Source organism: Carcharhinus amblyrhynchos, unplaced genomic scaffold (assembly GCF_965287045.1).
Source record: "Carcharhinus amblyrhynchos unplaced genomic scaffold, sCarAmb.v2.hapA scaffold_38, whole genome shotgun sequence".
Classification (NCBI taxonomy): domain Eukaryota; kingdom Metazoa; phylum Chordata; class Chondrichthyes; order Carcharhiniformes; family Carcharhinidae; genus Carcharhinus; species Carcharhinus amblyrhynchos.
This window is the reverse complement of record NW_027649779.1, coordinates 3621461-3639154: the sequence shown is the minus strand read 5'-3', so window position 1 is coordinate 3639154 and position 17694 is coordinate 3621461. Positions and strand designations below refer to the sequence as shown.

The 17694-nt window shown below is 40.9% G+C and overlaps 1 pseudogene; it reads left to right on the top strand.

Annotated features, from left to right (window-relative positions):
- LOC145362402 (Ig heavy chain C region-like) overlaps positions 1 to 4686 on the top strand; it is a 52054-nt pseudogene extending 47368 nt beyond the window's left edge.
- The last annotated feature ends 13008 nt before the right edge of the window (positions 4687 to 17694 follow it).

The window sequence follows — 17694 nt, the reverse complement described above, 5'->3', positions numbered from 1 at the left end:
TCATCAATATCCTGATCATACCTATGACCCATATCCCTCATCAGTATCCTGATCATACTTAGAACCCATATACCACCAAGAGTTATATCTAATATAGAAACATATTTGTAACAACATGTTTGATGACTTAATAAACGCAAATGAGAATCTAACTTGTTCAATCGGCTATTCTTTCCCAGCGACACCGTCTCCGCCCACGCTCTACAGCCTGGTCTCCTCCTGTCAGCAACACAACTCCGACGGCGCCGTCACCTACGGCTGTTTGGCGATGGATTACTCTCCAGATGTCTCCGAACTGACGTGGAAGAAAAATGGGCAGCCGATCACCAGTGGGTTTAAGACTTACCCGTCAGTGAGAAACACGAAGGGGACCTATACACTGAGCAGCCAGTTAACCATCACCGACTCAGCGGGAGAATGCCCCAGAATTGACTGTGAGGTTCGACACAGTGACTCAGTCAAGATCGTTGAAATGCCATGTAAGTGCTGTGAAACCTGGGTAAGAGAGGGGCGCTGTGATTGAACTGTATAAGGTATTAGTCATAACTGATTTGTAGCAATTTGAAAAATGTAAATTGTGCAAAATCCAGGTAAATGTCTACTGACTGATAAGTTACTCAGAACAAGAGAACCATCGAAATGTTACGGTGCAGAAGGAGACCATTTAGACCATCATGTCTGTGCTGTCCAAAAGTGCCAACAAAGAAACTAACCATTCATTTTAAGCCCACTTTCTAGTCCTTGCTTCGTAGCCTTGTAGGTTAAAGCACTTGAGATACAGATACAGAGACATTTTAAATGATCATGCCCCCTGGTAATTGAGCCCTCCACTTGGGGAATGAATTATTTCTACCTACGTCCCGTATAATTTTGTGAACCACAATTACGTCACACCTCAGTCTCCTCCTTTTTCCCGAAGGAAAACAACTCCTGCCTATTCAATCTCGCCTCATGGCTGCAATGTTCAGGCCCTGGCAACATTCCTGTAAACCTCATCTCTCTCCAGAGTCATTACATCATTCCTGCAACGTGAAGGCCAGGACTATGCAGCAAACTCCAAACGTGGCCTAACTAGTGTGTTACACAGCCCCATCATTACATCACTGATTTTGTTTTCAATATCTCACACATTGGGGGAATTAATCCAAAATGCTTTCTTGATCAGCTTGTCCAGTTGCCCTACCATCTAAAAAAAAAGTGGACATTCAGTACAAGGTCTTGCATTTCCTCAATCTCTCTCAACCTTCTGTTTTATTGACTATTCCCTTGCTCTGTTTGCCCTCCGCAAGTGAATTGCGTGACACTTTTGATGGTTGAATTCTATTTGCCATTTCCCTGCCAGTTCAACAAAACCATGGACACAATTCTCAAATCGGCAGCTCTGGTGCTAAAATAAAAGAACTAATTTTAATTGTTGTCAATTGAATTTTCAAGTGATGTCTAAACATGTGTTTGTTGAAGGTGAAATCCCCCCAACCGTTATCCTCACCGTGAGTTCCAGTGAAGAAATCACAAGCAGCAAATTTGCAACCATCGTCTGTTCAATCATCGATTTCCAGCCAGGGTCACTGACGGTGAAGTGGTTGAAGAATGGGGAACCCGTGGATTCAGGAATTGTCACCTCTCCCGCCTGTCATGTGAACGGGAACTTCTCGGCCAGCAGCCGGCTGACAGTCTCCGCTGGGGAATGGTTCAGCAAAGCGGTCTATACCTGCCAGGTCACTCACCAAGGAAACACTCAGAGTCAGAACATCAGCGCATCTCAGGGTAAGAGACTCAAACAGAGGATAAAATATATCATTCCGATGTTAACCGGAATTAGAGATCTATTAATGTTGGTACAACGCATAGAATAACTTCTAAGTTATTGTCATGTAATTTGCTGCATTAGGACAAGGCCTCCTTCAGAATTTCATCACAAAAGCAATTGTTTGTTATCCCTTCATGAGAGGTGCATTTATTTCCCAAACCCAGGGGCACTTCAATGTCAACCACGTTGCTGTGAATCTGGAGTCACATGCATACCAGGCCAGATAAAGACAGCGGATTTACTTGTTAAAAAAGATTTGTGAACTGGAAGAGGTTTTACAGCAATGGCTTCATAACAATCATTTCAACTTTTAATTATACATTTTTATAGAATTCAGATTTAATATTTGCAATGATGGGATTCGAATCTGTGTCCCCAGAACCTTGCCCTAGGTTACAAGCCCATTGACAACACCATATGCCTCTGCCTCCCCTTAAAGGAGTGCTCCCTTCCATTTTGAAGTAATATAGTGAGAGAGATGGCCTTGATGTCAACTTTTTCTTTTCCTGAGACAGCTGGTAAGATTCAGAGAGACAGTGGGGATCGGACTCTTTCACAGGTCACAGCACAGGGGTAAAATTTCAGAAAGTGCATCCACCCTATTTATAAACTAACGCCCAGTACTGGTTTCCCTGAGTTCATGATGGTGTATTGTTTGGGAATCCTGCAATGTTGATTTATGAAAATGGTACCGCTGCTCCAATACTTTAATAAAGGGAATAAGTTCATAGAACAAGCTGGTTTTTCATCGCCCATTGATGGTGAAAGGCAGCAGTTAGAGATTGATGTATTGGAGGTGACTTCATCTCCTTCAGGCTGATGACTGCTGTCCTGCTTCTGAAGGGGAACTAGGGTTGATTTCCATTTCTCATTCACAGGTCCTCTCCAGTGCCTTGATACCACAGTGAAGATACAGCCACCACCAATAGAACAGGTCTTACTGGAGGCGACCGTGACCTTAACCTGCATCATTTCTCATGCTCCTGATGGAGTTAACGTGTCCTGGATCCGAGACAGGAAGTATTTGAAATCAGAGATTGCCGAAAAGCCCGGAGCGGATCCTGACAGTGTGATCAGCAAACTAAACATCTCGACACAAGCCTGGCTGAGTGCGGCTGTGTTTGAGTGCGTGGTGAGCCATCAGGATCTGCCGACTCCTCTAAGAACATCTATTCACAAGGAAACAGGTGAGCTGAGAGATTGAAGCAATAAATGTAGGGTCAACGGCAGGGTTCTGAGCAATGTGGAGGAACAGAGAAATCTTGAGGTTCATATCCACAGATCTCTGAAAGTTGCCTCTCAAATGGATAGAACAGTGAAGGCTTATAGTGTGTCAGGGTTTATTGACAGGGAGTTCGAGTTTAAAAGCCGTGTAGTTATCTGCAAATATATCGGACCTTGGTGAGACCACATTTGGAATATTGTGTTCAGTTCTGGTCACCTCACTATAAGAAGGGTGTGGAAGGATTCGAGAGAGTGCAGAGGAGATTTACCAGGATGCTGCCTGGTTTGGAGGGTAGGTCGTATGAGGAAAGGTTGAGGGAGCTGGGGCTTTTCTCTTTAGAGTGGAGGGGGATGAGAGGCGACTTAATAGAGGTTTATAAGATGATGAGGGGGATAGATAGAGTGGACGTGCAGAGACTATTTCATCGGGTGGATGTAGCTGTTACTAGGGGGCATAACGTTGAGGTTGATGGTGGGAGATATAGGAGGGATGCCTGAGGTAGGTTATTCAATCAGAGAGTGGTTGGGTTGTGGGATACGCTGCCTGCTGTGGTAGTGGAGTCAGACACTTCAGGAAATTTCAAGCGGTTATTGGATCAGCATATGGAACACTCCAGAATGATAGGGAGTGGAATAGCTTGATCTTGAGTTTGGACGAGGTTCGGCACAACATTTGTGGGTCGAAGGGCCTCTACTGTGCTGTACTGTTCTGTGTTTCTATGCTTCCATATAAATGCATTACTGTGTCTATCTCCAGTGGAATTGTACAAGTCAATATTTAATACTCAGCGTATTAATGGTCTCCCCTGAACTGAATGACTCTGGGCCGATTGATATGTTTATGGGGAGTTTGATGTGTTGATGAGTGAAAAGTGAACTGAAGGCGATGTTATTGGGTTTAGATCAAAAAAGAAGGGAGGAGCCTGATGTGGAGCATCAAAAATAAAAACCAGAAAAGAAAAATAGATCAGTTGGGCCGAATGGCCTGATTCTGTGCTGTAAACTTTCAGAAACTTTCCCGTCCGCCCCCCTGAGTTATTTGAGAAAACAATTGTGTTCACCTCTCCTCCAAGCTGGAAGTCAAAAATGGAAACATTTAAAATCAAAATCGAAGCACACTTTCCTGATATCTCACCAGCGGTTTCATTGTCTCCAGAATTCTCCAGTTTATTGACATTGATTGTACGTTTTCTGCAGATCCAAATCCGCGGGAACCGGTCGTCTCTGTCCTCCTGCCCTCGGCAGAAGACGTCTCCGCTCAGAGTTTCATCTCCCTCAGCTGCTTAGTGAGAGGTTTCTCCCCCCGAGAGATCTTCGTCAAGTGGACCGTCAACGACAAGCCGGTGAATCCCGGGAACTACAGGAACACCGAGGTGGTGGCGGAGAACGGCAATAGCTCCTTCTTCATGTACAGCCTGTTATCCATTGCAGCAGAGGAATGGTCCAGCGGCGCTTCTTACTCCTGTGTGGTGGGACATGAAGCCATCCCCTTGAAGATCATCAACAGAACAGTTGACAAATCCAGCGGTAAACCCAGTTTTGTGAACATTTCCCTTGCACTGATGGACACTGTTAATTCATGTCAATGAGAATCACTCGGTTACATTAAAAACTACAATAAAAAGAATAAAATCATTTTCCTCTAACGATAAATGAAATACCCAATTGCTTTATTGATTGCTTTTTTTCCCGTTTTACGTCCAATAGATATTTTTGGTTTGAGTCAGATATTTTCAGGCCTCAGACCCAAGTCTTGTTGAACCAATGCGCCCTGCTCAGATCCACCCTTTCTTAGAGACAGAGTAGAGCACATTTATGACAATATTCTCCAAAACGTCTTCACCGACTTTCCTGCCTGAGGAAAAATCCGACAATTTCAACATTTGCGTCAAACATTCTCAATATTTAGATCTCGGTGTTCCTGCTTCTCTCATTGTCCATGCCTTTACTCTTTCATGTCAGCTTTAAGCTGCTGCATCACACCCACTGAACAGAAGTAAGGGTCACACATAAACATTGAGAAATAATCCCCCATCAGATTGAGGGAGAGTGAAATTGTTAACATCATGGATTCCTACTCACCCAACAAAGAGAGGGGAGGATGTGTACCTAACCCATATACCACAACTTCCTCAATGAAAAGAGGAGGAATGTCATTATTTAGTCCACTGCATCTCCACCCCCTCAGTGGTTAGAACCATCAGGGACATTGCATCACAGGGTAGAGAGAGGGAAACTATGAGCTCACTGCCCTCCCTCTCCCTAAGTCGCGTGTTTGGAAGGGAACGGCTCTCTAATCAGGAGTCAGTTGTCATCAGTATAAATTAGCTTCCTTTTTTTTGCTCCAGATTTTGAAGTAGCATTCTCATTATCAAAGTATCACAGAAGTATATAATACACATAAACTAATATATGCATATATATTTATGCAACATAATTCAAAAATGTTTCAACACTCTTGTTCCTGTTAATCATGTGCTGGCATTGATTTCCCATAATACAAATTTAAACAAGTAATAGAATCCTCCCCAGTTTTCACTGCTCTGTCCCTGATGACTCTGAGATGCATCAATGAATTATTTCATTCACTCTCCTGATATCACCGTGCCACTCACATAAAAGACATTTAAACAGCAAAGCCTGAAAGTGTGCTCCATTATTCGGATTGTTTGGATCACGTTCAGTTAACAATTGCCGGTAAAACTTGAAGCAACAGTTAAAACATATACACACTGGCAATACTACACAAAACTATCACAATTAGAAATACAGGTGTAGCCGTACACACACACACACACACACACACACACACACGAATGTGTCGACTCAAACTTGTACAAACAGGCACTAAAACAACAACATACGCACACAATCAAATACATACAAAAGCACTCACACAAATGCACATAAAACACACAAGTTCATACACTTCTCTGTATCGGTACACAGACCCAGACACAAACATATACATGCATCGACAGATAGATACACGTGCATGTAGACCCACATAAATGCAAAAACACATACATATACACAAATAAGTATATATTTTAGCACACATTCACCCTGACAGGAATATACATAAAGACACAGACAATGTTATGCACATTAACAGATATATATGGAAATGCATATAAACAAATAAGCAGGCTGCATATAGATGAATGGACAGCAAAACATTTGCACGCAAACATGTGGACACAAACATTAACAGAACAGAATACCATAGCACACATTACTACATATCGAAACACAAACACGAATCAAGATATCGTTATGAAGAACTATCAACACGTATATACATACATACATGTTAACAGGTACACACAGGCAAATGGGAAAACAGACGCACACAGGAAGGGAAACAAACATTACCAGAATGACAGAAATTAAGACATAGTAATAGATAGACGCACATGTGCACCGATTAAGAGTGGAATTAATAATTATACATGGACTTAACACAATAATAGAGTCATACACACACAATACCAGAAAAATAAAATATACACTCAGATGTAGACACACAACTACACAAATCAACAAATACAGGGAAATGAATGTGTACATTAACGCTCTTGTACATGTATTAACTCAGAGCCAAAGATTAATGCAGAGCACGAGATGATCATGCACACGCACACAAATGCAAAATCTTAAATAAGGTAAATGATGAAAGTAAAACTTAAACATGAATTTTAATGGACATATCTACCGACAACTCGCCCAATGTACATTGCACGTGGAAAAACTAAATTAAGTTAGTGATCTACTTACAATTTCAACCATAAATAAGAGATCAGAAATTACATCCCGGCTCTTAAACAGCAACATTCACAGTTTACGTGTCAGTCACCATCTTTGGAAACAATCATTGATCAGTGAACGTTCCTCGATATCAGTCATAATATTCTTCAATGAGGGATAGTGCCAAATTGATCAAAAATGAACTGATACTCAAGAAAACATCTTCAGTGCTTTCTGGCATGGACTGTCCAAGGAATGTACATAACGATCAAGTGTGAACATAGTTACGGAGATCGGTGATTGAGTGTCCTGAGTGTAAGAGTAGATAGACATTGAAAATTATACAGAGAATACATTAACAGTTTATGAAGGAGAACAGGGAAAAGAAAAAAAAAATCCCTGGATAAATAAAGTAATCTAATTTCAATTTCTGGTCTCCGCCCCTAGACCTCACCGACCGCATCTGGATTGAAGACAATGAGGATGATAACAGCAACATCTGGACAACTGCTTCCACATTCATCGTCCTGTTCTTCCTGAGCATTTTCTACAGCACTGCCGTCACTCTGGTGAAGGTGAGATGATTCAATTCACTCACATTTCAAACTGGCAGAATGGATTTGAAAAATCTCTCAATGTTTCACTGATTAAAAACTCTAACATTAATGCCCCACATCATAAACATCTGCTTCATTATTGTATCTTTATTTTACAGATCAAATGATGGGTTGAATTTTGGACGCTGCAGATTTCCCTCAGCTGATTATCAAGATCTCTGTGCGGCTCATGTACAATATCTCCTCTTGGTGACTCTATCAGTAAAATTCTTACAGTTTATCATTCTGAATCTGATACTGAAGCAGTCATAGACCTTATTTCAATTTTCAGTGTGAAATATACGACACATTTTTCTTATAAATTTAATTGTGATTAATAGTTTTCCCGTAGTTTAAATTTCATGTATAAATAAACGTTTCTAATTCCTTATTCACATTTGTTAATTCCGCATTCTTTTAATGTCCTGTTTTCCCTTTCTGGTGTATGGAACAGATGTACAAATATTGACAGATTCTCTGTGCATGTGTTCTGTTCTCAATGTGAAGCTCGATCGCTGTGTTCACTTTCGTGTCTTAAAAAAATAATTTTGCTGTAAAATATTCTCTGAATTTTTGAAATAAATATTGAATTAAACTTTAACCATCTCTGGCTTGGCTTCATTCTGTTCTCCGAACCCATCACCTCCGCCCCATTTTCCCTATTATAGGGTTTCCCCCTTTTCCTAGACAGGAATGTTCCCCCAGTCATGTGTGGGATGTGGTTGAACTCAAGGCCGCTCAGTGAAAGAGTCACTGCGCCACCCCGTGGCCAATCCGTGTAAATACACCTTCATCTCTGCCTTTTTGAGATAAAATCCAGAGACAGAATGAATGAAGAACGCGGAGATATCGATGATTTCACTCATAAACTGATCTGTCACTGACCGAGCTTCAGGTAATTCTAAACAGCAAAGGTTCTGCTTCATCCGCGACCAATGGGGGTTCGTGTTTGGGAGGAAATAGTTTCCTTTACCCTGCCCCTTAAAAACACTATCAAAGCCGCAACAGTGTGGGTTAACAGAGTGAGTTTCTCTGTACATCGTCTGATGCAATACTTACAAGTCAGGCATACCACAAGCTAGATAGAGAACACAGACAGAACAGAGGTGCAAACCATCAGGTGAAACCAAGGGATTGAGGCGTATTTCACATAAGAACATAATAAATTACACATTTCCAAATTACGGCTAGTGTTATGGGATAATTTGAGGTGACCAATACTGTCTTTAACTACAGAGAATATAAACTCACGAGGCAGATATCTCTGTGTAAATACGTAATATTTATTTAAAACAAAAACACAACAAGCAGCTTCCCGGAGATGACAGAAAGGGTTAAGTGGCTCTGGAACAGAGCACCGGACTTTCCAATGAATCTAACGTGTACAATCAATAACAGATCAATTATAGATTTTCTTATCGATCATTCCCGCCTCATGTTAGTTTAAAAATCAGTTAAGTTCAGTAAACATACAGCAATCATAATTCCTGACAAGTTACTCAGCCAATCGCATTTTACAACCCAGCATAATGATATCTCCTTCATCCATTTAAATCGGAGGCTGACTCATCTGTAATCAGTATCTGGGAGAATCAGGAAGATGAAACAGAGTCAATCACTCACAGAGTTTTACAGCATTGAAACAGGCCATTCGGCCCGACATATCTATGCCTCCCTTTTTAAACTACTAAAATGGTACCTATTGCCTGCGTTTAGCCCATATTCCTCGATAGCTGGCGTTTTTTTTAAGACAAAATTATACCCGCCTGTACCACTAGCTCTGGCAGCTTGTTCCAGACATTCACGACCCTTTGTGTGAAAAAAAGTGCCTCTGGACTCTTTTATATCTTTCCCTTCTGACGTTAAACCTATGCCCTCTAGATTTAGACACCAATGCAGTTGGGAAAAGATATGCACTATCTAAACTGAACTATGCCCCATATTATTTTATAGACCTCTATAAGACAGCCACCCTGCCTCCTGCACTCCAGAAATAAAACAGTCTATCCAAGCACTCCTTAGAACTCAAACCATCAGGTCCCGCGAGCACATTCGTAAATCTTTTCTGCACTCTTTCTTGTTTAATAATATCCTTTCTATAATAGAGTGACCAGGGCTGTACACAGTATTCCAATGTCTAGTACAACTCCTGCATTCAGTGTTCTCACCAATGAAACTAAGCATGTCGAATGCCTTCTTCACCATCATGTCCACCTGTAACTCCACTTTCAATGAGCTCTGACCTTGTACCCCTAGATCTCGATGTTTTGTAATTTTCCTAAACGCCCTACCATCTTGGTGCGTTAGTGATTCGTGTTCGGTCCTTGCAGGTTCGCAGACTGGTTTCGATATATTAACAAATAATGTTTTATTTTTTAGTGTCACTAATAAGTCAGCTCACATTAACACTGCAATGAAGTTACTGTGAGAATTGCCCTAGTCTCCACATTCCTGTTCGGGTAACACTGAGGGAGAATTTAAGCACGGCCCAATGGCGCCTCACCCAGCACGTCTTTCAGACTGGGGAAGGAAACCGGAAGAAACCCACACAGACCCGGGGAAAACGTGCAAATGGCCCACAGGTCCCTAGCACAGTGAGGTTTCACATAATGTTTTTGATAAGCAATCCTGAATTGCTTCCTGGTCGAAAGCATCAGTGGAGTGAGAATTTGTAGTTTTCCTTCCGAACTGGGAATGTCACAGGGGCAACAGGCTGAGAACAAACACAGATAATGAAAGGCAGTGATAGGATGTAAAGCTCTGATGATGTTGATGGCGACCTGGGTGATAATGGGTCAGATTTAATCGTGTGCACTGACAGAAATATCACTCATTTCTGGAAAAAACTCTCGGGCTAATTGTCAAGAAAACTTCTCAGTGAATTAAACACTAAACTAATTGACTTCATTCAGAAAGCAGTAATTGTGAGATTAACAAAGCGGAATTGAGGAAGTCTCAGTTTGAGCTGTGATACTGCTGGAGAAAAGCAGAGCTGGAGTTCAACCGGGAAAGCAGCAATGATTAAAGCTAATGGGGAGCAATAAACGCCGTTCTTGTCCATCATTCACTGCGTCAGATAATCCATCCTGTCTTACTCGCTATCACAGACCTTCCTATAATATTCTTCACTGTGTGATTCCCGTCTTAAATGCCAAATAATAACTCATCAGCTCAATTAATCTTTGGTGCGAAACGAGAACAATTCTGAAATCAGAATTATTTGGGAATGTTTCTGTCAGGTTTTCGAATCGGGGAGCTTCCTCCTGAGGCCAATGTGATAATCACTACACTACAGAAACATGGTGATTCATGCGTGCAGATCCGGCTAACTGGTGGAACATCTAAACTCGTTTCAAGCCCATCAGTTACTCGTTTTGCATGGTTTCTGCTGGTTCTTCCAATCAAAATCAATGATGATACATTCTATTGCATTCAATTCTAATAATCACATGATAACCAAATTTACTCATAACATTTAAAGTAATTTAAGTGAAAATCTGACAGTGGGGGGTAGGGATTTGATCCCACTCCTCCACAAAATATCGCTATCCCAAACTTATTCTCCCCATCAACGACAGCAGCAGGGGTCATTGCAATCAGAGCTGGTCTTGGCTTTGAACAGGATCATGGGAGTTGAATTAGATCACAGGTCCCATTGAGTCTCCTCCACCATTTAAAATCAAGATAGATCCCCAGCTCAACAACCACCTCATTTCAGGAATCAATTCAATGAAACTTAATTCCACCCAGACAGGGAGAATAGAAGGAACAAAGACAGAAGAGGGGAAATGGATAGTTAGACTGAAAGAGGGAAAGGCCAAGGCAGATGTCCAAAGAGAAGGAGATAAATATAGAGGCAGAGTGGGGTAGTCAATGAACGGAACAGATACACCTCACCATTCCTTAGGTTTTCAAAAAAAAACAAACTTGGAGGCATTGGAAAGAAGAAATACTACAGCCCTGAAAAATATTCTGGCAATGGTGCTGAAGAAATGAATCTCAGAACTTGCTGCAACCTTTGCTAAGCTGTTCCTCAGCCACAACAGTGGTATCTAACCGCTAATGGTACAATTTGCCCAAGATTGCCCAGTTCACAAAAATCAGTTCAAATCTAACACCGCCAATAACCACCAGTCTACACTTGATCATCAGTAATGTGATGGAAGGCACAATAAGCAATGGTATCAGGAGGTACTCCAATGCAAACTGGAGGAACATTGCATGATCTCCCGATTTGGTACTTACTGCGTTCCAGGCTGAACAATGAGCTCAACAACTTCAGAGCATCTCTTTTCCTCCATCTTTACCCCATTTCTTGTTATTCTGTTTCATTTCATATATGGTTTTTTTTTACTATTATATATCTTCATAATTTCCATTATACATTGTTTATTTAAAATCTCACTTTCTATCTTGTTTCCCCCCACGCCCTCCACCCCACTCGGGCCTTCTCTTACACTTCATTTATCCTGCCATTTACACATTCTGATCTCCTAATGGACAACCAACAACACCTTTCTTAGCCATGCTCACTACCATTTAAATTCCGCCTATTTTTGTATTTATATGTGACACCTTTGTCACCCACCACACACATGTATCCCTCACCGTTACAGTATAAATCTCGTCCAAATGTCTTTGTCTTCAGCTCTGACGAAGTGTCATCCATACCCTTCTGTGATCACTGTAAGGATTCACTGATTCATTCTATATACTGAAACACCAGCGAGCTCACATAGGAAAACAGAACATTACAGAACAGTACAGGCCCTTTCGCCCTCAATGTTGTGTCGAGTATTGTCCAAACCCAAAATCATGCTATCCCACTCCCTATCATTCCTAAGTGCTCCATGTGCCTATCAAATAACCGCTTGAAAGTTCTCAAAGTGTCCGAGTCCACTATCACAGCAGCCAGTGTATTTCACACCCCAACTACTCTGAGTGAAGAATCTACCTCGGACATTCCTCCTATATCCCCCATCATGAACCTTTATGTTATGCCAACTCACACTGGGGCAAAACTATTCACCTGTTCTCTGTGTGGTGAACAATGAATTGATCTATATTAACTGACTGTGAGTCAAACCGGAACCGTGGAGGTAAGCGGGTCGAACCTTCATCACTGGCCCTCCACTGAGTTGGAGACATGGGAAACCCATGGGTTCTCAAGATTGCAATACGGATTTTTTTTACGTTGGTTCTGTTTTCCTTATAAATTTCCTTATTCACACATTGGTGTAGGTGTACATAAACAGGAACATATTTGAAAGATGACCTTGTGTGGCATTGAGAAGTACAGGAATTGTTGGAGTTTAATGAAACTTTCGTTTTCTATCTCATATTTTCAAATCTTAAACGCATTAACAAATAATCTCAGCAGATAATTCACTCCATTCTTTAACTCAGTCCTGAAATTCCTCTGAGTCCCTGCATAAATAAACGGGTTGACGCAAGAACTCAGAAACTGAAGCACATATCCGCTTTCCTCCAAGATAAATGACCATTCACTAGTATCAGGATCTGAGAAATAAGGGACCTTTGCAATTCGGACATAGAGAATCGTCACAAAAAATAACGCATATGAGAGAATGAAACTGCCCGAGATGGCAAAGAGTAAAATAATGGACTTTCTCCGTTTCTCCATCTCTGGGTCTCTCTGTTTTTCTCCATTTCTCTGTGCCCGGAGCTTGCTGCGGGTCCGATTGGCTGCGAGAATGTGTCTGATAGTCAGAGCATTGAACAGTAAAATCAGAATGAATGGGATACAGGGCATTGAAACTGTTCGAAACAAATCATAGGCGTTCCATGCGAGGGATGTGTAAAATGTTTGTTTTATAACACAGAACCAAGGTATGTTGTTAATTATATATAACGGTTCAAAAATAAAATACAGGAAGGATGTTTTCAGAGTGCTCAGTGTGCAGATGGTCACTATGACCCACGCCGCTGTTTTCTCCCTGCAGTATTTGATTTTCAGCTTCTGGCAGCAAATGGCCACGAATCGATCAAAGGTGAAAGCAACCGTTAACCAGGCAGAACTATCAATGCTTGCATAGGTTATCACAACATGAAGACTGCAGATTGGGGTGACTGACAGAAAACTGCCAGGGAAATAAATCCCAGCAATCCGGTTTAATATCACGCTGGTAATAATGACCAAGAGATCTGTCACCGCCATGGACACCACATAGTAAATTATACATCTGGAGAGACCACAGATTCTTCGGCATAGGATTACAGCGACTGCCAAGTTAGCTGTAAAATAGAGAAGGCAGGAGAATATATGCACAGCGACATGAGAGACAAAATGTTACTTTATCAACTCACATCAAAATGATACAAGATTGTGCATGAATCTGAAAATCTTATGACTTGATTCTACATTGCAAACTATCCCTTGTTCAGGTTCCCATTCACATGATCACAAGAATTATAAATAAGGTGGGTCTTTGACATAGAATTGCATCATGATGCAATACGATATAATGAAAGATAAGAAGATATTGAAAACTCATAAATGCACCTTCAGGAATAGTCAGCAGTTTCCAACAGAACATATTGAATATGGAATTATAAAAAACATTCATTTCAATATTCAACTGGAAAGTTTCCATCTCGCTCAGTTTCAATAGATGCCCCACCTGGCGAATTATTCTTAAAATATTCACTGTTGGAAATGCCTGCATTAAACCAAACTCTAAATCTTCAATCAACGAAGGGGGAACTAATTGGCTTTTCTCTGAATTTACAGAGGAAATATTGAAAGGGGCTCCAAACCTGAAAATGAAGTGTAATTGCTGATGTATAATGAATCTCTGTAACTGACAGATGCAAAGGACACACTTGGAAAGAGTATTGCTCTAATTGCAGGGGTTAAAATATACAAATCTGAGTGAAGTAGATATTTGAAGATTAAGAACTCGCAAGCAGTACTGGGTCCTTTGAACCTCTCTTCTGAAATTTCTGAAACAGACGTGAAAGCATTTCCAGAATCACTTATATTCCATCCAAAATATACCAACAGTTACCCTGCCTCCGTCAACATGGTCAAAGTAATCAGAAAGGAATCGAGAGAAATGATGACTTGTGCAATGAGTGTCGAGGGTCGAGACTGGAGACAAAACAGTGTGCTTTGCTTGTTATTGGTGTGTACCAATCATTCACCAAAGTGCCGTTATTGCAATCCTCCTATATTGTCAAAAACCCGTTGATATCGAAGGTGTGTCAATAAAATCTTTCATGATATTCAGATAGCCATTGTTCGTACGAATCAATCAATTTCTCTCAATATCAACAACATGAAAGAAATCTAGAATTTCTAGATAACAATACAGGAACAGGGAGAAGACAAGAACATATTTACATATATTTACATGTACAGGGAGGTGACAATGCGATAATTCTGGAACATCAATGATACTAACAATAAAAAGTTACACGTTTGCAATGGAATGGCTGTAACGTCCAATAGCAGCGCCAGTAATTCTGCAGAAATAGACTGATGCTGTGGTTTCCGAGTGAAAATTCGCAACACTTAGTGTGTCAATGTCGTAATTGAACTACATGTACAACATAATAATTTTCAAGGATCCATCTACAATTGCATTGCTACGAAAATATAACTGCATTTCTAAATTGATTTTGCAGTGATAAATGGCAAGTTTGATGGGAGGGGGGTGGGGGATCCAAAGTACGGCACAGGTCATAGACAGGCAGAACACAGTTGAATGAGAGGCATTATCATGTCAATACCTTTTTCTGTTACTTGAGTGAAATGGCACTGCCTAAAACGACAACGTTCACAATTCATTCAGAACATTGTGCCAGAATAAAGCTCTTAAAATGTATAAAATTATCCTGTGAAAGAGAACAAAATATCAGTTGACCCGAAGAATCTATATATTTTAGGGGAAAATTCATCACTCTAAATGATAGAAGTGAATGCCATGTGTTGGGGATGCGCTCGTGATAAAACTGAAAAAAAAACGTTACAAGCTGAACAAAGACAGTACATGATAATAACAAAACTGTACCTGGAACTCCAATAGTTGCAATGACTGGATAGTAAATGGCAAACACCAGCCCTTTTGGAGGTACATGCATTTTTGTCGGAGGCTTTGTGCATGCATGGTATGACAATAAATGTTGTAACATTTATACATAACGTGAGGCTCCAGGGAAATGATTCTTTTTATATTATTCACATTTAGTGTGAAAAACAATTTCGTGCAGATGCTACCCAGCTGCTGTTTATGTTTTGATCAAGTATAATTTTTTTTCAATGAATTCTCAAACCTCCTTGAGTGAAATACCCAGAGACTAAGGCATAATCTAATTTCCCTGGATCTTCGTGTCAGTACAGAACATAGCTGCTGGCTTCTGACTGAACATAGAACATAGAACATTACAGCGCAGAACAGGCCCTTCGGCCCAGGATGCTGCGCCGACCAATTAAAAAGCAATGACCTTCTAACTTAAACCAATCCCTTTCCATCCATAAACCTATCCACGGATCTCTTAAACGCCCCCAAACTAGGCGCATTTACAACTGCAGCAGGCAGGGCATTCCAATCCCTCAGCACCCTCTGGGTAAAGAACCTACCTCTGACATCTGTACTATAACTACCACCCCTTAATTTAAAGCTATGCCCCCTCGTGCTAGCTTTCTCCATCCGAGGAAAAAGGCTATCACTGTCCACCCTATCTATACCTCTAATCATCTTATATGACTGCATTAAGAAATGCAAATAGTCCATGGAAAACAGAAAAGAAATGTTCAAAATCCCGACGAAATGATAGGACGCAATTTAGTTCTAAAGATCTCTCATTGAGTCAACCCACTTCTAGCCATCTATTCGTGACCATGGTAAGGGCACTTAGCTATGGCTACCTTAGGAGTCGCCTTTCTTTACGATTATGTTAATTTTTGCCAGGGCATTTCAATTACATCAATTTGGCCAAGTTTAATTTCCAGTCCATCCCAGTTACTTTCAGGCCGAACGTCCCCGGCTCTGCACAGCTACATTGGATGTTGGGGTACTCTGCTCAGCATCTGTAATGTAGAATAAACGGTTCCAGTCCAACCTGGTTACAATCGGCGTGTACATGCCCAAACTGGCTTGCGACTGTTCAATGTCGACCAGATTCACCCCAGCAAATTCTCAGGTGCCCGAGAGATCTACTTCACAAGGCTCAACTGAGTGTTATCAGGTCAAATTCAGTATGGTTATATTCACTACGGACATCATAAATCACTTAATTCTGGCAAACGCATCTATATTTTCAGTTGTCGATGTCTATTTGAAAACGATTTTTTTTTTTTCGCTGGAGGAAAGTCCAGCTCAACGAAGGTACTGTCATAATGGACTGGACAACTTCATTGAACTAATTGAACCAACATTTCCGAGTCTGAGCTAAGCTCCGAGGAAGGGTCTCCCAGACTCGAAACTTTAGCTCTATCCTCTTTCCACAGATGTTATCAGACCTGCTGAGATTTTCCAGCATTTTCAGTTTCTGTTTCACATTCCAACATCCACAGTATTTTATATTTATCTTCGTTGAACTAATGGTTGGTCTGACATAAAACATAAAAGGCTTCAAATTTACAGCGTGTCTTGTCAGTGTACTTTCCTCTGATGCTACGGGAGTGGTGGAGGACTCCATTGATATTCTGCTTTGTTTGAAGTACAATCAAAAAACCGCTGTTTGTTTTAAGAAACATGCAAACTGTATAATGGAGAAGCGAAAGAAATTGAAGACGAAATATTAGTTTAGAGGAGACAAGAAGGGAAAAAATAGTCCAGGGCTTTGACGCAGAAAGTGAGAGTCTATTTATTGGTCTTGTGAAAGAGTTTAAGAATCCAATGTTTATCGTCACTCACATGGATTACAGAACATATGAATAAATCTGAGCACATCATTGTTGAGGGCACATTTCAAACACTTGGTTCGGTTTCCTGAATGTTCTTTCGTTTCTGGTTAAGATCAAAGAGAGACTGAGGGAGAAAAAGGGAAAGTGATGCTGATGTTGAAAAGTAGCATGAGGCAAATGGTAAAGAGATTGAAGTAGGTGGGCAGTACAGAATTGCAAAGAAAGAGTGTTGATAGAATGGAGAGAAAACGCACTTTGTAGTGGCTGGGAATCGAACCCGGATCTCCCGCGTGGCAGGTGAGAATTCTACCACTGAATCGCCAATGCTACTCTAGCTAATCGCATTCAATGGGTTGAACTTCGAGAAAGCTGCTCCGACATCTGCAGTGATGACCTCAGAAATAGTTTTATCCAAGGTGGAGAGAACTCATCGTTTCTGCAGTGCA